Source organism: Paramormyrops kingsleyae, chromosome 11 (assembly GCF_048594095.1).
Source record: "Paramormyrops kingsleyae isolate MSU_618 chromosome 11, PKINGS_0.4, whole genome shotgun sequence".
Classification (NCBI taxonomy): Eukaryota; Metazoa; Chordata; class Actinopteri; order Osteoglossiformes; family Mormyridae; genus Paramormyrops; species Paramormyrops kingsleyae.
Genome location: NC_132807.1, coordinates 2,443,445 through 2,460,247, shown reverse-complemented (window position 1 = coordinate 2,460,247; position 16,803 = coordinate 2,443,445).

Below are 16,803 nucleotides of genomic sequence, written 5' to 3'. Positions count from 1 at the left end.
CACTGTCACGCCCCGCTCCGTCCGATCCTAATGTGTGCCACACCCACCTCGTTACCTCGTGTTAATCCCTAATTGTTCTCATCTGTGGCCTGGTCTGTTCACCGTATCCTGCCCATATTAGTCCGCGTCTCCCACTGTTTCCCAGACCGGTCATTGATGTTGTCAAGTCTCGTGACAGTCCGTGCCTGTTTGCCCTGTCTTCTCTGAATAAACCCTGTTTGCCCATCCACTTGGCTCTACTCGCCTGCTTCCCCGCTCACCCGCCAGTGAACATAACAGAATGACCGATCTCACAAACAACGCACCGCAGCAAGAAGAAGATTCCTGGCTCCTCCTGCTGCATGAGGTGAAGTATTGGCACGAGCAACCGGAGATCCAGGAGGACCCCGGCTTTTTCGCCCTGGCCAACCAAAGCTGGACCCTGCTACAGGAGGTTACCCCGCGCACGGAAAAACACGCGCTAGCGGAAGTGCACTCTAACCTGCAGCAGCTTGTCAGCCGGGTGACGGAGAAGCAGCTCCAGCTGCTCGCCTTCTCCGAGGCACCCCCGCCTCTACCCACCTGTCCTGGTCGGCGGAAGAAGAGAAGGCGCCGGGGAAAAGGCGAGGAGGAAGCCCCAACGATCTTCGTGGGGGCTTGCTCTCTTCGCCCTGCTGTCATCCCTGCCAGTGGGCGAGGGAGCTCCTCACTCACCTCGGAGGGCACCGATGCTGCCCGCCTAATCAGCGCCGGTGAGAGGCCGCCTCCCTTGGAGGCTAATAACTTTCGGGCGGAACGCCTTGGCCAAGGAGGGATACGGGCGGTAAGGGACACTATACCCCGGGTCCCTAAAGCCCTTAAAGGGGCAGCGCCTGCTCGCCAGGCGCCCATCCTGGCGCCCGTTCCGGAGCTGCCCGTCATTCCGGACCTGCCTGCTCTGGATCTGCCTGCTACTGCCGCCACTCTGCCCGCGGCACCACGTGCTGCTGCCGCCTCTCTGCCCTCGGCACCGCCTGCTGCTGCAGCCTCTCTGCCCGCGGCACCGCCTGATCCGCCTGTCCTGCCTGATCCACCTGTCCTGCATGACCTGCCTGTCCTGCCTGCAGTCCCTGCAGCTGCCGCCGCTCTGCCTGCGACACTGCCCGAGGTGGCCGCGGATGCGCCCCCTGCCGGCTGCGCGATGGCGGCGCCCCCTGCTGGCCAGGAACTGAGGGTGCCCGCTGCAGCTCTGCCCGAGGGCCTGGCTTCGCCTCTGCCTACAGTGGAGGAAGCCGCTCTGCCCGTGGCGCCCTCTGCTGGCCGCACGCCCAAGGTGCCTGCCGAGGCGCCCCCTGCTGGCCGCACGCCCAAGGTGCTCGCTGAGGCGCCCCCTGCTGGCCACGTGTCTGAGGCGCCCGCCGAGGCGCCCCCTGCTGGCCACGTGTCGGCGGCGCTTGCGGAGGCGCCCCCTGCTGGCTGCAAGCCCGAGGTGCTCGTTGTGGCACCCCCTGCTGGCCACGTATCTGAGGTGCCCGTCGAGGCGCCCCCTGCTGGCCGCACGCCCGCGGCACCAACTGAGGCCGCCGCTCTTCCCGCGGCACCGCCTGAGGCCGCCGCTCTTCCCATGGCACCACCCGTCCAGCCCGGCTCTCCTGTCCTGCCTGTCCAGCCTGGCTCGCCTGTCCGGCCTGTCCAGCCTGGCTCGCCAGTCGTGGCTGAGGCTCCGGCTACACCGCCTGCCGCCACGCCCCCTACTTTGCCCAAGCCTCCACCCACTGCGGCTCCTATGACTCCCTCGCCCTTGCCCCGGCGAGGCCGACACCCCCAAAGACCCCGCCTTTCTGTGTCCCGTAAGGGGAGGGGACACAGGCGTCGGGCCCGGGTCCCGCCCGCCCTGCCCCCTGGCTCGCCCGTGCGTCCCCTGGCCGTCGCTCGGTGGATGCCTGTGGGTCCTCCGGCTCGGGGTCGCCAGTCTCCGCTGGGTCCCCCCCTGGTTCCTCGGTGCCGGTCCTCAGTCCCGCCTCCGGCTCTGTGTCAGCCGCCTCCGGGCCCCCCTGTTTCGGCTTGGCGTCGGACGGCGCCTTCCCCGGCTCCGGCTGCGCCTCCGCCTGCCGCGGCTTCCCCCTCCTGCCTGCCTGCTCCGGTGTTCCCTCCTGCTTCCTCCATGTCCCCTTCGTCACTCCCTCGTCCCGTTCCCTTGGCCCCTGGGTGGTCCCCTCCTGCTCCCTCCTCCCTCTCGCCTGCGGCCCCTCCGGCCACTGCCCGTCGCCCATCGGGGCTCCTTTGGGCTCCCTTAGTTCCTCCTCCCTTTGCCTTTCTCCCTCCTGTCTCTGCTCCTCCTCCTCCTGTGGGTCCTCTGTTCACTCCTGGCCCCTTCGTGTAACCTGTGGGTGTTCCTTCTGTGCCCTCTGTGTCTCCCTTCTCTGTCTGTCTGTCTGCCTTTCCTGTGCTTTGTCGGGTCCTGTCTTTCTTCTCGTCCCTGTTCCTGTTTTGTGTCTCGGTCCTGTTTCCGGTCCCTCGTTGATGTCTTGCTTTTGTCTTCCAGGTCCTGTTCCCCGGTCTTGTCTCGTCCGTCGCCTCCTCTCGGGCACGCCCGGTGTGCGCGCCTTTGGGGGGGCACGCCCCGCTCCATCCGATCCTAATGTGTGCCACGCCCACCTCGTTACCTCATGTTCATCCCTAATTGTTCTCATCTGTGGCCTGTTCTGTTCACCGTATCCTGTCCATATTAGTCCGAGTCTCCGACTGTTTCCCAGATGTTGATGTTGTCAAGTCTCGTGCCAGTCCGTGCCTGTTTGCCCTGTCTTCTCTGAATAAACCCCATTTGCCCGTCCGCTTGGCTCTACTCGCCTGCTTCCCCGCTCACCCGCCAGCGAACATAACACCCCCCAGCAAATTATTCCTTTTTGTTTAATACTTTTTCGCTTAGTGCATAGTTCCATATATGTTATTTTATAGTGTTGATGTCTTTATAATTATTCTAAGATGTAGAGAATAGTACAAATAAATCTTTCTATGGGTAGGTGTCTCCAAACTTTTGACTAGCACTGTATGTCTTTTGCACAGTGCCGTATGCTGGGTGACATGGAAATAAAATCCACTCCAGGGTGGACAGCTTGCTGCTAAAATGTTTTTCCTGAACAGATCTATTTTTAAACGCAAAATTCTGTGTTCACTGTTCCTGGAGCAGGGATGGCATGGTGATGCAGTATTGCCTCACAACTCTGGGACCAGGGTTTGAGCCTCTGCCATGGCTACATGTGTGTGGAGTTTACTCTCCATGCCTTTCTGGGGTTTCCTCCAGGTAATCCTGTTTCTCCACACAGTCCAAAAACATGTTGAGGTGAATTGGAGTTACCAAATTGTCTGTAGGTGTGCATGTGTGAGTGACTGGTGTGTGACTCTGCCCTGCAATGGGTTGGTGCCTGTCTTGGGTTGTTCCCTTCCTTGTGCCCATAGACGTCACACCCCTGACAACTCTGAATAGATTAAAGAAGATAGATGGATGGTCTATGAGCCATGTCATACTGCAAAAGAATCAAGTAAGATGAGAATTTATTGTAATGTACTGGACATCAAAAGGGAATAGCCCAATTCTGGGTTCTTCACCTATGACCATATTTCACTTCCAATTAAGTACTTGTCAGGGACCAAGATGGAAGGCATGAGGAACACAGGTGGAATAGAAATAAAATCCTTTTTTTAATTCACAAAAAGAAAGCAATTTAACAAGAGCATAAACTTAAAAAAAAAACCACAGCTAGTCATATAACAAAAAGTCAACTTATCAAAAAACCACAGCTAGTCATATAACTTAAACCAAACAAACTGACCTTCTTCTAGACAAGACATCATGAGGGCTATATATACTGGTTGGCCAAACCACAAGACACAAAAGGGGTAAAACCAATAACAAATACCACAAATACACCAATACAAAAGTCAGTTAATGTTTCAATCAAAACAAACAAAATCAAATTAAATTAAGTTAATCCGAAAAAATATACTTAAACAATAAAAAGAAACTAAATGCAAAATATTCCACCCCCACCGCAAACAACCAGTTGGAGTTGTCCAATTTCCTGCCTTTAGCCCAGCTTCCATGTTGGCCACCTCTTTTGCCTGGAGCAGCAAGGAATCCTTCCCTGCGCTCCACACACGGTAAATCAAAAGAAACAAACTCAATAAATACTCAACACATAATTCCAGTTAACCAAATGTGCGCGCCTCATCTAGTAAACTGGTTAAATGTGCCAAATAAAGAAATACATAAAGAAATTAAATGTTAATTACTAATATATTGCAACTTAAACTAAACAAACTCAAACATAGAATAACAAATGGCCATAAATGATACTTTCAAATTAGCTGTGTGGCTGTGGAGCAGCCATCACAGTACCGCATTTCAAAACTGCCCAAAAGAAGTCAGCAGGAGTTAAAGTTTTGCAAGGGTTTGATACATGGGAACGGCAAGCACTGAGGCGTGATGCAAATTTAATTCTTCTCATAAAATGTGACTGAAGTCAGAGAGCAGCTAGTGGAGCTGAACCCACCCACTGTTCCCTCTGCCTTCCAATTCTGCGGCTCAGAACAAGAATACCATTTGCAGCTCCTGCCCTCACTCACATGGCCTGCCTCGGTCAGCTGCAAACTCCAGTAGCACCAGGCGGAATAGCCCTTTCAGAGCAGGCCTGAGGGCTTCCTTTCTGCACTTCTCAGAGCCCATGAATGAACATTATATTACACTCATGGCTGCAGGATAGGCCAACAATTGCAGGAGAAGGATATAACTCTGATAAGATTAGTATTACGAAATGTATACCATCTGGAATCTATAAAAGCTGTCAGGAAATGTTTTGCCCCCAATTTAGTTGGTCAGATTAACTTGCTTGAAATACTAACAAAATAATAGTGCAGAAAGGCCTGATTTTGAATAACTCAATTCTACTCCATTCCTCGCCCCCCTATCAATTCCCCTCTTTTCACTCACCATTTTTCATTCTCTCCATCTCAATCTTCCACCACCCACTGTCCCTTTTCTCATTCCCAATCTCCCCAATTGTCCTTTCCTCACTCCACATCAATCCACATGTCTGATTATGCCATCGTTATCATTATTCCTTCACTTTCCATATTGACACTTTGGACTTCTCTGCTCTAATTTAGTCTGTTTTTTTTTTTTGATTGTGTGTTTGTTCATTAGTTTTTTACCCTCCGGTGAAGCCACAGTAACAGTGGGCAACAGTGGATGGTCAAGTAGTGCGGTAGGCATTGCAGTGATCAAGTGGGCATGGGGTAAATGAAACCACAAGCCATTCTAGGGTGACTGCTCTAGAAATGCTAGAATTATAAAACAGTGCACGTGCAGCATTATAGGGAATGCACGGTCTGGTTCATTTCTACACACTTCATCAGTGGACTTTTATTGCAAGGTACTTTTATTGCGAGAGTACCAAGCTGTACATCTCATTGCTATAATAAAATAGAGGTAAGAAAAGTCTTTTCTATCTATTTTTTGTCCTTGCTGAAATCACCTTTCCACCTTTCTGAAAAAGTTTTACATTTTCATTTCATGTTTTCCATGTTCTTTACTCTGTTTTTGGATTAAGCTAACTGAAACAGCCCCCACAATGGCCATATTATAGTTCAGTCTACAGAGTTTACGGGTGGGGAGAGATTTTAAAGGTGTTTTTTTAATTAAGTTGAATGCTAGCTTAATGTTATTTATATAAATTTCCATAGTCCACAGGCAACTGTTTTTAAAGCCAGCCCTGTCAAGAAACAGGATTTGCACGGTTAATTTCGCCCTTAGATAAACACCTTTTATAACTTTAAATAGTTGGCTGGAATAGGCTATGGTGTTGCTACAGAAACTTAGAACCCCCATAAACAGAAAACAACAGGAATAAGCTATGTCCCAGATGTGTTTTGGAGGAGGTGCTTCTGTCTGGAGAAATCTATATCTATTGAGGGCTAGCATAGGCCGGAATAGGCAAAGAACGCGTTTCTCAATGAATGTTATGTCATCATCAGACCTTCTTGACTGATTGTCAAAGGACTCCCATAACTGCAACGGACCCTCACATCATTCATGCCGCTTATTTATTCCCATACTAGAAATATTCTTTATGAAGCTAATTGTTTCCTGGTGTTTGCCACGGTGGGTTTGCAGCAAACCGTCGTAAAACACAGTACTAAATAAAACATACGTTAGCATCTGTATTTAATTTTAAGTAATTTATTATGACTTTGTGGAAGAAAAATCCATGGTTATGCCAACTCAATACAAATTCAATCAGTAGGCCTACTTAATAATGAAACTTATAACACTATTCATTCAAATATGATGATTGTAACGATTAACTTCTGCCTTGAAACATTTAATATACTAAACACATAATGCAAGCTTGCTTAAGTAATAGGTTTTCATTTTTTAGGTAAGAGGAACTAACATATTTTGGTATGACTTATTCTGCAAAAAGGACTGGATCAAGGTACAGTACAGACCTGACCTGAGAAGTAAGGCTGCTGCAGAAAACATTTATAAGAAATACATGTATGGTAGAGGTCAAGGATACTGAAAAGAGAACCAAAGAATGTATGGGGAAGTGAGATGAAGAACTCAACTTGTTTGAACTGGGTAATGAAACCAAAAGAGTGATCATGAAAAGGTCGACCATACCTCCTTGAACTGTCTGTAAACTGTCACGTTTTTGGCTGTAAAAGACGTATGCATTTGTTGTTCAGGGAGCAGAGCAAGAGACGCATGAAGGACTGCTGAGTGTCTGTTCTCCCAAAGCATTGCGGTGAAATAAAGTTTGTCAGACTTAAACAAATTGACTTCAGCTAAATTTCTACTACAACTTATCTTTGAACCAGCTTAGGAATCTGCTAAACATGAGCATGCTGTTTGGCCCTTCATTTACACTGTTGTCGATCCTGTTGTTCCTCCACACACCTGCAACTGTAGCACGACAATCGCACTGCATTCCTTAGAACATGTGACAATAAAACTTGCAACAGAATATAAACCATCATCAGTTGCGGACTCCATCATCAGATGTGGCTTACTGAATATGACAGACCGATGATGACTTTCGAAATCACCCATGCTACATCCATGGTAGATCACTAACAATAAAGAACATAAGCCAGCAACGTAAGTTTGGACCTGATTATTGTTTATATGATGGTTCATGGTTGACATGGTACTCATAGCTGTCAAGTCTCCCGTTTTGGCCGGGAAACTACCGTATTTTTCCCCTCTTTCCCGCCGTCCTCCCGTATTAGTATTTTCCCGTAAATCTCCTGTATTATAATATCATTAAAAAAATTCCTCTGCCTCTACAAACTGAACTGTCAGTAGCCTCGCGAGAACTGCCACCTGCAGTAGTCTGCAGGTCATTTACAACATTAACCAGGTCATAAATGCGGAGGTTAAAATGGCAATGCTGTGTGCCAAAAACAACGTTACTTTCACTTTCTGTGAGGACTTCAACAAGGATACAAAGTCTGCAACAAATCTGTATAATATGTAGGAATTATTAGCTCAGGTAATTTTTAATATCTCCACCAATATGTTTGAAATTAATTAAAGTTTAATTAATTATTATTTAATGCTGATTATTAACCAATCGTTATGCCGAATGGTCGGTTCCTCCAAACTCAATTGCGGTATCCCTGTGAGTCTGTTAATGTGAGACTTAAATGGGATTCACTAATTACCAGTATCGCTTAGTAACCTGGGTTAGAACGGTCGTCCAGCGAGCTGCATCACCAGGTAATGTAAACGATTGGTAGCGAAGCTCCCCTCACGGCCAATGAGAGAGAGTCTCGCGATGTTTCAGGCGAGTTTGAGGTTCAGAGGGTGTAGCAAGATCGCACAGAGGCAGGGACTTATTGTGAACACTCAATGACGGAGGCTGAAGTTGTGTAAAAGACATGCATTTATTCATAGCTAACACTACAACTAACATAAGACAGACATTACACCTAACACAAACAACAAACACGAAATAACGGAATATAACAAACGATGTAATTATGAAAATGCAATGACCAGATTTAAATGAGTAACCTTAAAAGCGAAATACTGTTCTGCAAAGTAAGCACAGTTTGTGGAAACACGACCCTAAAGTCATATAGCAGGTTAACAGAACAGCTTAAGTTGTTAGAATGAAAGGAAGTTGGTTTACTTGGTTGAAGAGTGGGGGGGGGGGTCTTGGCAGTTGATGGCAGAGCTGCTGAGCTGATGGCACTCAGGAAGGCGCGGCGTTTGGAGCAGTGGAGTGGAGCCCCTTTGAATTCTCTCTCCTGGTGAAGCTTTGTCTTGGGTGCTGTTCTCTGTTCAGCCGGGCCTTCACCGGAGGACTTCTTGTAGGCTTCTCTTCTCCCGGGCTGATGGTCTTTTCTGCGCTGCTGATGGTCGTTCTGCGCTTGATGATCTGTTTGCCCCGGTTGATGGTTGTTCTCTCGGGCTGATGGTTGTTCTCCTTTTTGTTCTGAGGTGCCAGGGTTTTATGCTCTAAAGTTCATGAATAGGGATGACCAGGAATTCGACTCCTGGCCCAATGGCTGGCCATCCATTTGGTGGGCTTTTGCAAGGGGGTCTGTATCAGTCCTTTTGGGATTTATGACTTGACTGATTCTCCCTTCACTGATGATTTTCATTAAGCTGTTATAACTTTTGATACATCCACTTTTATGGTAATCACTGACCAGATTTGGAATCAGGGGTGATTAACAATCAGTTTGATACCAAACATGCCATACCAGCTTCACAGGTACATACCTCATACCATCTGCATTAATTGATTAAACAATTAATTATTTTATCTATGTGACTGATTCACATCAGTATAGGATACAGGGGTTTTGGGTTGCACCTCAACAGATGTTACACTTTGTGCAGATATTACATCAAATATTCATATTCCAAACAGCACATCTTATCCATAGATAGGCGTGGCCGTTAGTTTGTGGTAATATCAATATAAGTTGCACATCTGGAAACAACATATTTTGTTTGGTGTGGCTTATGCCAGTTGATCTTCTCCAGAATGGATAAGATACACCTTAATTCAGTTCTTTTAACATAGCATGTTAGAACAAAGAACCTTGGTAACGGTCCACCAAGATCAGATAAGGACCACAAAGGAATGTTGTAAGAGAAGGGGGGTTGTTAACAAAGAAGACTCTCTAAAAGTTAGGACACATTGGTTACACTAATTTTCCAGATTCTTCTGGTATACCATGAGAACATACACTCACCTAAAAGATTATCAGGAACACCTGTTCAATTTCTCATTAATGCAATTATCTAATCAACCAATCACATGGCAGTTGCTTCAATGCATTTAGGGGTGTGGTCCTGGTCAAGACAATCTCCTGAACTCCAAACTGAATGTCAGAATGGGAAAGAAAGGTGATTTAAGCAATTTTGAGCGTGGCATGGTTGTTGGTGCCAGACGGGCCAGTCTGAGTATTTCACAATCTGCTCAGTTACTGGGATTTTCACGCACAACCATTTCTAGGGTTTACAAAGAATGGTGTGCAAAGGGAAAAACATCCAGTATGCTTCAGTCCTGTGGGTGAAAATGCCTTGTTGATGCTAGAGGTCAGAGGAGAATGGGCAGACTGATTCAAGCTGATAGAAGAGCAACTTTGACTGAAATAACCACTTGTTACAACCGAGGTATGCAGCAAAGCATTTGTGAAGCCACAACACGCACAACCTTGAGGCGGATGGGCTACAACAGCAGAAGACCCTACCGGGCACCACTCATCTCCACTACAAATAGGAAAAAGAGGCTACAATTTGCACGAGCTCACCAAAATTGGACAGTTGCAGACTGGAAAAATGTTGCCTGGTCTCATGAGTCTCGATTTCTGTTGACACATTCAAATGGTAGAGTCAGAATTTGGCGTAAACAGAATGAGAACATGGATCCATCATGCCTTGTTACCACTGTGCAGGCTGGTGGTGGTGGTGTAATGGTGTGGGGGATGTTTTCTTGGCACACTTTAGGCTCCTTAGTGCCAATTGGGCATCGTTTAAATGCCACGGCCTACCTGAGCATTGTTTCTGACCATGTCCATCCCTTTATGACCACCATGTACCCATCCTCTGATGGCTACTTCCAGCAGGATAATGCACCATGTCACAAAGCTCGAATCATTTCAAATTGGTTTCTTGAACATGACAATGAGTTCACTGTACTAAAATGCCCCCCACAGTCACCAGATCTCAACCCAATAGAGCATCTTTGGGATGTGGTGGAATGGGAGCTTCGTGCCCTGGATGTGCATCCCACAAATCTCCATCAACTGCAAGATGCTATCCTATCAATATGGGCCAACATTTCTAAAGAATGCTTTCAGCACCTTGTTGAATCAATGCCACGTAGAATTAAGGCAGTTCTGAAGGCGAAAGGGGGGTCAAACACCGTATTAGTATGGTGTTCCTAATAATCCTTTAGGTGAGTGTATATACAATGGTAGCTATACCTATCTATTTATTTAAATTTATATGTGTTCAAGTGCAAAGGGGTAAAATAGGTGATACTCCGTGAACATGGTTATAAGGGTGGCACACAAAACACTAACATTGTCTAAGGACACATACAAACATAACCTATCTATATATTGAGACTAGTAGTCGTGAGTAAATCAATATACAGGGTATACAAAAGCCAAACTTAAATGAAATTTCCTTTAGGGTGTTCGTCTGTTGGGTGAGTGATATGTAAGGCAGAGTGTATGGGGAGGGGGTTGTGTGCCAAGTCGAGGGACCCCTGTCCTTGAGGTCCACTCTGCTTGTCTGTAGGTTCCTAAATCTTTGGGCAATAAAAGTTGTAGTGATGGCCTCCCTTGTTATTTGTGTGTGTTTGTGTGTGTTTATGTGTGTAACCCCCCTTTGGTGCCTCTCGTACCAGGCTCGGCCTTGTCTCAGACCACCTGGAATTCAGGCCCTGTGATATGTGCATGTGTGATCCTACAAATAAGTCATTAGTGAATGCCAGAGAGCCACATGAGTGAACATGAGAAATTAAAAGAAAATGTGTAATGAAAATAATATTTAAATGACAAGTGGTTATTTTAGATTTCTTGTACACCTGTCTTAAAATGTAAGGGATACTAGATCTTGGTTGGGGTGGTGGGATGGCTCGCGGTGGGTGCCGGAAAATTTCCCTTATTTTCAAATCCAAGACTTGACAGGTATGATGGTACTAATCATCTGAGAACGTGCAGAGTGGTGTTTAAAAAGACTTATTCTTGATATACATGTAAAAAATGGAGTGAAGTAATAGGTTGTAGGTCCAGTTTGTACTGACTGTGTCACAACCTGTCGATTTCATCAGAGAATTCATCCAGAAAGTTCAAAGGAAGTTTTTCAGAAAAGCATCCAGAATTACTGTGTACTCAAGTGCCCCAGGGATGAATTTTAGATAACAGAAAAGGCACTTTTTAACTAAATGAGCTATTACCTCTTCTTCTCCTCCTAAATCTGGGGGGTAAAACGGTACTCTAAACATGGCTGGTGGCCTGATCACTTACACACTTTTGTCGGAATGGAGTTCATGCAGTCACTGCGGGCGGGGACGTGCTTAAGAGTAAACGGCAAGCACAAAAGTCCAAAACAAGGCAGCCTGTACATTAAAGTACCGTCATTACACTCAAGCAGAGCAAAATGAATGAGCTTAAAAAAATAAGAACTTGATAAGTATTTAGTATATTGCATAGAATATCACCATTACTTGCACCCAGAAGTGCTTTTGATATTTTGCTTAATTAACATTTGCCAACATCATTTAGCTGTTTTGTTGATCAAGTCATCAGCTAGAAATAACATAGCCTACACTGCATACGGTAGGTTACAATTTATAGCCATACATTTCCACAAAATTCCACATACATTCCTGGAGAGATTACATCATTTGTTCTGCTGTCACTCTATCCTAAACCTTGCTGCTGATAAACCAGTACCCCTCAATAGATATAGATTTCTCCAGACAGAAGCACCTCCTCCTAAACACATCTGGGACATAGCTTATTCCTGTTGTTTTCTGTTTATGGGGGTTCTAAGTTTCTGTAGCAACACCATCACCTATTAATGGCAGGGTCAGCGCCCATCCAACCCCGCCCTCTGTGACCCTTCCACGTTTGGCCAGCAGGCATTGCTGTTCATTCCGCCTTTTCCCCTCTCTGTCTTAGCTCCTCATCTTCCTTAGTGTGTTTTTCCCGTTCGCCAGACTGCTGCATAGGTCAATGGGCTGAGTGTGCAGCTCAGATACTGTTCCCCTGTGTTGTGGGTTTGAGACTGGCTTGAAACCAGTCTCACCCATTTTGTTTTCTGGATTTTTGTTCTCTAGTGTTTATTATTTCGTATTTCCTTCATGTTCATCATTTTGTCTCAGCTCCTGAGGAGTGTCCACCTAACCACGTTTTTCTTTCCTGATTTTCAATGATCACAGACTCTTCAGATGGGGCACTCCTCCTTGGTTGCCCCACTGCCTGCTGCAATCTGTCCTTACTTGGGCAATGATTCTGGTGCCTGTCTATACTTAAAAATGTTGCTAGCCATCCTATCTGTGCATGGAATAAAACTATGTAACAAGCTCCCATCCTGATTTCTTCAACCACTTACTCATGGGCGTAAATTTCATTTAACAGTAGGGGGGGACAATAAATATAAAATTTCTCATGAGCAATTTTTAAAGGGGACACAAATAATACAGTCAAATTGTACTTATGAAGATATGTCCCCACAATGAAAAACTTTGCTTCTATCATTATCATTGTAGCATGGAGACTGCATCATTATGGTTATTTTCAAAGGTTTTCTCAGGTTCAATGACAAAGCAGATTTTTCTTCAAAACTATTTATTGCATTGTTTGTTATGTTGTTTACAGTCAAGCCATCAACATACAATAAAATTTAAACATGACTTTAAATGCATAATAGAAATTGATTATACAAAAAAATACAGTGGGGTCAGTTCGGACGTAGCACAGTGCTCATTTAGTAAATGCACAGCTAAACAATATGCTAATTGTGGCCATTAATGTTAAGTTAACATTATGCCAAGTCGTCACAAATAAAACAATGCATGGGAAACGGCTTTGGCGTGTTAGTTGCAGTGCACTATGCAACAAGCTATTGTAAACAAGCTAACGTTAACTAGATAAGTAATATTTTAATCGCTAATATAGCAGATTCATGGAAAATTACTGTCACGCCCCGCTCCGTCCGCTCCTAGTGTGTGCCACGCCCCCTCATTATCCACGTGTGCTTCCCCGATTGTGCCCAGCTGTTTCCTGTTTCTTTTGCCTTGTCCTGTGTATATGAGTCCGTGTCTCCCCATGTATGCCAGATCCGTCATTGTATTGTCCGTGGATGTCTCTGCGTGCTTGTCATTTGCCAATTAAACCCCGTTACTTGACTTCCTGGCTGCTGACGCCTGCGTCCCGGCTCGCCTCCGTTGCCGAACGTGACAGAATGCCGAATCTCGTCGAAAGCACGAAGCAGCAGTCCGAGCACCACCGGCTCGGACTGCTGCAAGACTTCGTGTATTGGCAATCCCAGCCCGAGGTCCAGGAGGACCCGGTAGCCCTGGAGCTGGCTAGCCGGGGCAGGGACCTGCTCCAGAAGGACCGTCCACCCGGACAACAGTACCCGCTGCAGAGGGCACGTAAATGCCTCCGCCGCTTACAGCTCCGGCTCGCGGAGGGAAGAGCGGGGCGCGTTGCCTGGAACCAGGGAGACGTGCAGGAGGCAGCTCTGCCGTTCACCGCGAACGACGCGGGGGAGACCTCGTCGCTCTACCTGGGCGCCTGCTCGCTTTTCCCCGCCTGGGAGGACACCGCTGTCGCCTACCCGCTCAGCCCTGCCGGTAAGCCTCGGCTTGAGGAGAAGCCACCTCCCTTGGAGGCGTATTATTATCGGCTGGAGCGCCTTGGCCAAGGGGGCATACGCTGCGTAAGGGACGCCATTCCGCGGATTCCCTGGACTTTAAAAGGGGCAGTACTTACTCGGCCGGTGCCCGTCCTGGCGCCCGTTTCGGACTTGCCTGATCCGTCTGCCCAGCCTGCAGCCCCTGCTGATGCTGCCACGATGCCCGCGGCGCCCCCTGATGGCCACGTGCTGGTGGTACCTGCTGCGGCGCCCCCTGATGGCCACGTGCTGGTGGTGCCTGCGGCTGCGTCTGATGTCCCGCCTCCGCCTGCACCCACGCCCGCCAAGGTGCCTGCTCTGCCTGCGGCACCTCCTGCTGGCCGCAGACCCGAGGTGCCTGCCTCGGCACCCCCTGCTGGCCTCACGCTCAAGCCTGTCTCGCCTGTCCTGCCCTGCTTGTCAGCCCTGCCAGTTCAGCTCGCGGCCCCGCCTGAGGCGGATGATGCCGCTCTGCCCGAGGTGCCTGCCACGGCACCCCCTGCTGGCTGCATGCCCTCCGAGCCCTGCTCGCCCGTCCTGCTTGTGCGGCCCTGCTCGCCGGTGGCTCCGGCCGCACCGCCTGCAGCCACGCCCGCGGCTCCGGCCGCACCGCCTGCAGCCACGCCCGCAGCGCCCCTTGCTGACCACTCGCCTGTCCTGCCCGTCTCGTCTGTCCACCCGGCCCAGCCCTGCTCGCCTGTCCTGCCGGCTCCTGAACTGCCTGTCTCGCCTGTCCTGCCGGCTCCTGAACTGCCTGTCTCGCCTGTCCTGCTGGCTCCTGAACTGACTGAGGTGGCCGCTGCGGCGCCCCCTGCTGGCCGTGTGATGGTGGCGCCCGCTGCGGCGCCCCCTGCTGGTCGCACGCCTGCAGCTGCCTCCGCTCTGCCCGTGGCGCCCCCTGCTGGCCGCACGACGGAGGTCCCCGCCGAGGTGCCCCCTGCTGGCCGCACGACGGCGGTGCCCGCCGAGGCGCCCCCTGCTGGCCGCACGCCCAAGGCGCCCGCCGAGGCGCCCCCTGCTGGCCGCACGCCCAAGGCGCCCGCCGAGGCGCCCCCTGCTGGCCAAGTGACTGCGGCGCCCCCCACGGTGCCCCCTGTTGGCCAAGTAATGGCGGCCCTGCCTGAGGCCGCCTCTCCCGTCCTGCCCGCGGCCCTGCCTGAGGCCGCCTCTCCCGTCCTGCCCGCGGCCCTGCCTGAGGCCACCTCTCCCGTCCTGCCCGCGGCCCCGCCTGCGGCTCTGGCTGCCCCGCCTACGGCCACGCTTGTTGCCTCATTGGAGGCCCTGACTCCCTCGCCCTTACCCCGGCAAGGCCGACGCCCCCCAGGACCCCGCCTTTCAGTGTCCCGCAAGGGACGGGGACATAAGCGTAGGGCCCGGGTCCCGCCCGCCCTGCCCCCTGGCTCGCCCGTTCGGCCCCTGGCTGTGGCTAGGTGGCTGCCTGCGGGTCCTCCGGCTCGGGGTCGGCGGTCCCTCCTGCTCCCTCCGTGTCCCCTCCGTCACTCCCTCGTCCCGTTCCCTTGGCCCCTGGGTGGTCCCTTCCTGCTCCCTCCTCCCTCTCCCCTGCGGCCCCTCCGGCCGCTGCCCGTTGCCCGCCTGGGCTCCCTCGGGCTCCCCTTTTTCCTCCTCCCTTTCCCTTTGTCCCGCCTGTCTCTGCTCCTCGTCCCTTTGTTCCTCCTCCGTTCACTCCTGGCCCTTTTGTTCCGCCTGTCTCTCCTTCTGTGTCTCCCTTCTTGGTCTGTCTGTCTGCGTTCCCCGTCCTCTGTCAGATCCTGTCTTTCTCTTGGTCCTTGTTCTTGTTTTGTGCCTCTGTCCTGTTCCCTGTCCCTCGTTGATGTTTTGCTTTTTGTCTTCCAGGTCGTTTTCCCTGGTTTCGTCCCGTCCGTCGCCTCTTCTCGGGCGCGCCCGGTGTGCGCGCCTTTGGGGGGGGGTTATGTCACACCCCGCTCCGTCCGCTCCTAGTGTGTGCCACGCCCCCTCATTATCTACGTGTGCTTCCCCGATTGTGCCCAGCTGTTTCCTGTTTCTTTTGCCTTGTCCTGTGTATATGAGTCCGTGTCTCCCCATGTATGCCAGATCCGTCATTGTATTGTCCGTGGATGTCTCTGCGTGCTTGTCATTTGCCAATTAAACCCCGTTACCTGACTTCCTGGTTGCTGTCGCCTGCTTCCCGGCTCGCCTCCGTTGCCGAACGTGACAATTACATCGGTAATCAGCATTTTTGCCGCAACTAATTTATGAATGAGTCTGCATCAACTACATTAAAGAGAATCGCTTTATTTAAAGTGAATAAAATACCCTACTTACTGGAGTTCAACATTAATTGAGCCACACCCCTGACTCGTGTGCGTGGAGTAGGCGATATGAACTGGGAAAGCAGGCAGTTGGCCAAACCACTGTGAGGAAGGGGAGGGGGAACTTAATTGTTTCTAAATGCATTTTTTGCGTTTGTTTTTTTTTCTACTTACAGAATTATTTTATATATACATACATATATTTTTCACAATAGTGCGATTTTTTTTTATATATATATTTTTTTTTGGGGGGGGGACAACCCTTGGATAGGGGGGGACATGTCCCCTCCGTCCCCCCCGGGATTTACGCCCATGCACTTACTGCTCCCCACTAACCTTGGTCCCATATCACATTAGAGTTCATTTTGGGGGCTGCCTCGTTCTAAGGAGTTTACATGAATCCTCACTATTGTGGATCAATGATTCTATGTCGGTTCACTTTGTGCCTGTACCTAAGCTCCCCCCTGCCAAGAAGACAGCTCAATTAGTTATTGAACACGTCTTTCAATTCCATGGGTTGCCTGTCAATATATCTTCTAACAGGGATCACCAGGTTGAGTCCCATGTCTGGAGAGAATTCTGCAGTCTGATCAGCACTACTATTAGCCTCTCATCAGGTTT